We start from the raw sequence: 6,000 nt of genomic DNA on the forward strand, positions 1-6,000 counted from the left end.
GAGCCTGGCTCTTCCTGGCAAAGGGACTTCTTCCACTATAGGAGTCATTCTAGGGTAGGGTAGAGAAATGCAAATCAAAATCACAGTGAGTGATCACCTCACACCCATTAGAATGGCCACTATCAAAAGAACAGAACATAAGCATTGGCAAAGAGGTGGAGATACTAGAACACCTGAGCACTGTTGGTGGGAATGCAAAATGATGCAACTGCTATGGAAAACAGTATAGTGGTTCCTTAAAAAACTGAAAAGAAAACTACCATATGATCCAGCAATTCCAGTTCCTGGTATATACCCAAAAGAATTAAAAGGAGAATCTCAAAGAGATATCTGTAGGTCTGTGTTCCAGACATTACTTCCAGAGCTGGAAGCAACCCAGACATACATTGACAGATAAATAAAGAAAACGTAGTACATATGTGTGGTGGAATACTATGCAGCCTTTAAAAAGGAAGGAATATTGTCTCATGCTACAACATGAATGAATCTCGAAGACACACTAAGCCAAAATAACCAGATGGAAAAGGACAAATGCTGTATGATTCCATTCATAAGAAGTATCTAGAGTAGTCAAAATCATAGACACACAGAAAGTACCAAGGGGTGGGGGGAGGAAGGGCAGGGGAAGTAGAATTTAGAGTCCAGTGGGCACAGAGTTTCAGTTTTATAAGATGAAAAAGTTACACAGATCTGTTATACAATGTGTGAATACACTTACTACTGAACTGTACACCTAAAAATGGTTAAGATGATAAATGTTATGTGGTATGGTATTTACAATTAAAAAAAATACAGAGATAGATATATACATAGAAAATGTAAAGGAATACCACACATGATATTAATAGTGAGTATTAGAATTACAGGTGATATTTTCTAATTCTTTTTCTTCTCATATTCCTACATTTGTCATTTTCTCTGTAGTGATATATACTGCAATTCTGTCCAGGAGTTACTTTGTCAGAGTGTGTTTCATAAAAATAGCCCAAAGCCCATCGATGTCTTGCCCAAGGACAGAGAGTCAGCAGCAAAACCAGGAGGACTGTGGAGTCATTGGCTCACGCAACAAGGCAGGCAAACACACAATCCCTTCTTTCTTGCTCCACACTCATGGGCCCAGATTGTTTTACAGGATTCACCACACCTTCCCTACCAAAGTGTCCTTGTGCTTTTCCTCGCCACCACGCGCTCTCCCATTGCCCAAAGTCAGTCAAGTAACACCTGACCCGGGAGCACAACTCCTCAGGACACTTCCTTTCATCCCACCTTTTGCATTTATCATATCCTGTCTTGTATAATCGTTCTGTGTGGACCTGCTTTCTCCATCTCATTCGACTAGAGACATTTTGAGGTCAAGACCCAGCTTTGCCGCATTTGTGTGTCCCCAGACACAGTGTCTCCTCGCCGTGACTCCCGGAAGGGATAGCTGCTGGATGAGTGATAATGGATGAATGAGTGACCAAGCCAATGAGTGAATGGTGTGATCACTGAACTCTCAATGAGCAAATCAACAAATCAAGTCAGCCAGGGCATTTTTCTCATGAGTTCTGGGTTGATTCTTCTTTTCTCCAAACAGCAATTCTTATCCTCAAGACTTCTTTGTCCAACTTTTATTCCTTGCACTTAGTAAAAATTATGACAAGAATCATAATTTTTGTAACCATGTTATTTCCATTCTGTATTTTAAATTATATGAATCTATTTTTACTTCAGTAAAGGCAAATTTTCATTATCTAAATTTGCTTTAACGTTGATCTCAGATATTTCATACCAAGACAGGATACGTGTATTATAAAATGGTCCTGTTCTATTGGATGTCTCCAACCTGCTCTCTAGGGGGAATGTTACAGGTGGGTGCTATTTTGTATGTGAAAGATTAAACTCTTCATAAGTCAAATTATAGTCTGGCTGTCATAGGGGTGTCACTGTTCAAATGGACCTTTCCAGAAGGGTTCTTTAAAACTAGATTTGCAAAGCAAGTAACCAGCCATCATTTGTACAGTTTGTAAATTTTGCAGGATCAGATTTTCTAAAAGTACAGCAGGAGGGTATATTTATTCCTTTTTTCAGTAGGTTCAAAACAACAACAACAACAACATAGCAAAATGCATTCAGCTTCTACACGGAAGGCATAGGAAAGTTCAACCGCTACAAAGAATCAGGACTTCATCAGATAAATGTCAGGCTGGCCGTGACCGTCACTCCTGCCTTGCTGTCTTCTCCTCTGCTTTTCCAGACTCAATCCCTGCAGGAGCCAGGCCCCCACAACGGTTGTTGATTTCTCCCTCCTTCTGCTTTCTCTTCCAAGACTTAGTTCCCTGGGAAAGTTGGCCTCCGGGACGTGTGTCAGCTTTCACTAGAGGGCCTGGCTGGGCTTGTGCACCAGCCCACCCTGCGGGATTTGCTGTGCACCGCACTCGGGGACTGCTGTCCCTCACACATGGAGGTGAGCGTCGCAGGGCTTCAGGGCTTCAGATGGCCCAGCACCGCCTCAGACCTGGGGCTCCTCTGCGGTTGCTGTCAGGGACTCGAGCGTGATGTTCTCCTTATCTAGGCAGCAAATGTGTTTGGGTTAAATTGCCAGTGCCACCGTGTCACCGAGGTCTCGCTGAGCCCCTATCGGTGATAGCTACAGCAGGCCAGCCTGGGGGGCAGGTGCCTCTCCAGGCAGCCCGCTCTCCACTCTCCGCTCTCTGCGCTGCCTCTGCCGCATTTAGGGGGCTCCCCAGGCTGCCTGCCACGACGACGGGGGATTAGCATTCTCTCTGAGCTCGCAAGGAACAAAGACCACTCCTGAGGAAACAGAGCAGAGAGCCTGACAAAATGTCCTGTGACTTCAGACGCCTTTTGCAACAATGTGTAGTCGTGCCGTTAATTAAAAGAGTTAAACTTGGAAACTAGACTTTGATGCAATATGTTGTTTCCATTCTTGGAAATACATTCACGAGGAGCTAATAAATAATCCATGAATGCTAATCTTTTAAAGTCATTTCAAAGGGATGAAGTCAGCCTGGATAATTGTAAATGCAGTGGCTCAACCCCAGCTCCATTAAAATAGAAAGGTGTGAACTGATTAGACCCTCAGCTGCTTTTGATAGAAGTCTTAAATTCAAATGCCACATCATTTGTTTTTAGCAAATGGAGTAATTACAATAATATTTTCTTCATTTTTAAGGTCAGATCTCTTAAATTCGACATTCTTGGGCCTTAATTTAAATGCAGCCAGAATCATTTTCCTTGCCTTCATTAATTAAATGTGTATGTAGTCTAAAGGTAACATCCACCCTTATTTTCTCCGGAGGGGAAATAAATAAATATTCCAGGTGCCTAGCCACAAGGTTGGAGGGGAGATTTGCAACATTATTTCATTTCAGATATTATTACTGAAGCTGAAATGAACCTGATTTTCCACCCTAGTAACTCTATTCTTGCTGAGAAAGGTAGCTTTTGTTTTCAACAAAGGTGTTTTCCTACTGCTCCAGGTTTTCAAATCTATTGTGATCTTAATAAAAAAAAATCGAGAAAGGATTTGCTTGGTGATAGAGTCAATACTTTTTAATATTCTCGTAGCATCACTGCCCAAAGCAAATTTTGTAAATATTTCTCTCTCATGGGAATTGTAGTATATTAACCAATATGTATTTTTCTAAGATTTTGGTAAATACCTAAGAAATTTCTTACAAGGGAAAACTATACAAGATTTTATTATTTCAAGTGGGCCTGACATTTTAAATGAGACAGGAGAAGAAAAAAAAAAAAAAAACCAAACCATAAAACTGATGTCTGCTCACTATAAATTAAAAGGCTTCCTTTTGCCTCCTTCCTCTTGACTGTCAGGGAGTTAAGCTCCGGAAGTCAGCCACTGTGCAGAAGTTAAGTGATGGAACCGGAAGCAGTGGACCTATTTATTTAGGACTGGAAAGTCTGGTTCTGGCTGCACCCAAAAACCTCCAAATGCACCACAATTCTGTGCTGTCAAAATACTCAAATTTCCTGTGAGCACAAAGCTGTGGTTCTATTGTCAAGATTCTAGAAAAACAGAAGGATGAAGTACAGTTAACAAATCCTATATAAAATATATAGTAATACTATATATGGTAATTATTATATAAAGATATATAGTAATACTGGCTGAATAGAAAGACATTGACCAAACTTGGCCGGTGGGAGGGGTGTGCCTGGGCAGAGTTTTAACCAGGTCTATCAGATTATTGGGCAGCCCCTTCTAAAATACATATCTGTATATCTGAAATGCTGATTCCAGGCTCTAGAGGGACCCAGGTGCCTGTGCTCTGGTGATTATGGTTTGCAACCCTGGGGAGGAGCCACTCACATTTTATTTTCACCTGTTGATCAGGAAGAAAACACAGGAGTGAGAGTGGGGGTGGAGGATATACCTGGAAATGTGTAGCGTAGGCTCCCGGAAGCTGGGAAGAGGCAGCCCCTGACACCAAGGACAGGCTCTGTGTTCAGGTGCTCTCCATCTTGGCTGGGTAAGCTTGCATCCAAGTCTTCTCCAAGACTCAGCGTTCTCATCTGTAAAACAGGATAATAATATTACCTCCTTCATTAAATTGTTAGGAGAATTAAATGAGCTAATAAATGTAAAACTAAGGCAATTAACATAATCTTTAATACATAGTAAGGGCTAAGTGCTTAAATTCAGAGATTTGTAGACCATCTAGAAATGGTCTACAGGTCTGGAAAGGATGTTAAATGTCTTCTAAGCCAACCCTCCCTCCAGCATCTTAACCACATTCCAAAAGAAACTGGAATGTGTTGGCTCAAAGCAGAAATTATGGAAGACACATTTAGAGAATGGCGAGGAAGCTCGTTTAAGGGAAGGGCTTTGACAATAACCCTGACAAAGTATGTTGAATGATGTTGTAATCAACAAGGGAGTTGATACAGGTTAAGTCTCCTTTGTGGGTGTTTTGTGCTCCAAGTGCCAATTTAGGACCCGACCTTGACTGCTGGGTGTAGAAGGTCAGGAAAGGCAGTGGTAGGCACGTAGCTTTGGCCTGGTGTGGGCAGTGGGACTAGAAGGAAGGAGCTAGGGATGAGAGGGACTTGGAAGTTGAAAGAATGAATCAACAGGGTGGCCAATGACACAGAAGGTGGACTTGAGGGTTCTGTGTTTTGAGTAGGAGCAGAATGTTGTGCACCCCCCGGTGATGAGAATTTCTGCAAGGATTTTTAAGGCTGTTGCCCTCTTCTTAGGCTGTAATAATTTGATTGCCCTCATCTGTGTTCTTCAGGCAGGATATTTATTACCTGCTTGTAGACTTATAACTGAATTCTATATGCACGGGAGTGTAATAAAAAATAGCTGCTATTTATTGAGCACGCACTGTGTGTGTATAAGGTAATGAATTAATTTATTTCATCCTTACAACAACCCTAAGAGGTAAATACTATCATTATCCCCGGTTCACAAATGAGGGAAAGAAAGCCAGAGAGGTCAAGTGGCTTTTTGAGAGCTAACCACTAAGTAAGTGGCAAAGTGGGGATTTGAACCCAGGCATGACTCCAGAGTCATGGCCCTTGAATTTTGCGAAGGGACAAACACCACACAATCTACCCAAAGCATATAGTTAATGGAGGTCTTCTTGAAATTCAAACCCAGGCTTTCCTTCATCCCAAAGGTGACCCAGAGACAACTTTAGCAAGTCAAAAGTCACATTCAACCAATAAGCCAAAGGGAAACTGGAGTAAAATTTGTCTGGGGGGTGGGGTTCAGAGAAGCAAACTTGCTGTGTAACACAGACATTTTTCTCTTCATAGACTACAACACTTGTATGACAGGAGGCACTTTCAAAAAAGATTTTTTGAATTTCTTTTTTTTTGCACACTAAGCTAATGACTATATCTCATTAGAAAAAGGATGACTGTGATAAACTCCAAACTATTATATTTTGGGGGGGGTGGAGTGGAGTAAGAGAGCCTTTTGGAGGATGGGCTGCATAAAGGGAGATTTTCACTTTTCCCTCAATGTCGTTT

Source organism: Lontra canadensis, unplaced genomic scaffold, assembly GCF_010015895.1.
Source record: "Lontra canadensis isolate GAN:19392208 unplaced genomic scaffold, GSC_riverotter_1.0 scaffold2, whole genome shotgun sequence".
NCBI lineage: Eukaryota > Metazoa > Chordata > Mammalia > Carnivora > Mustelidae > Lontra > Lontra canadensis.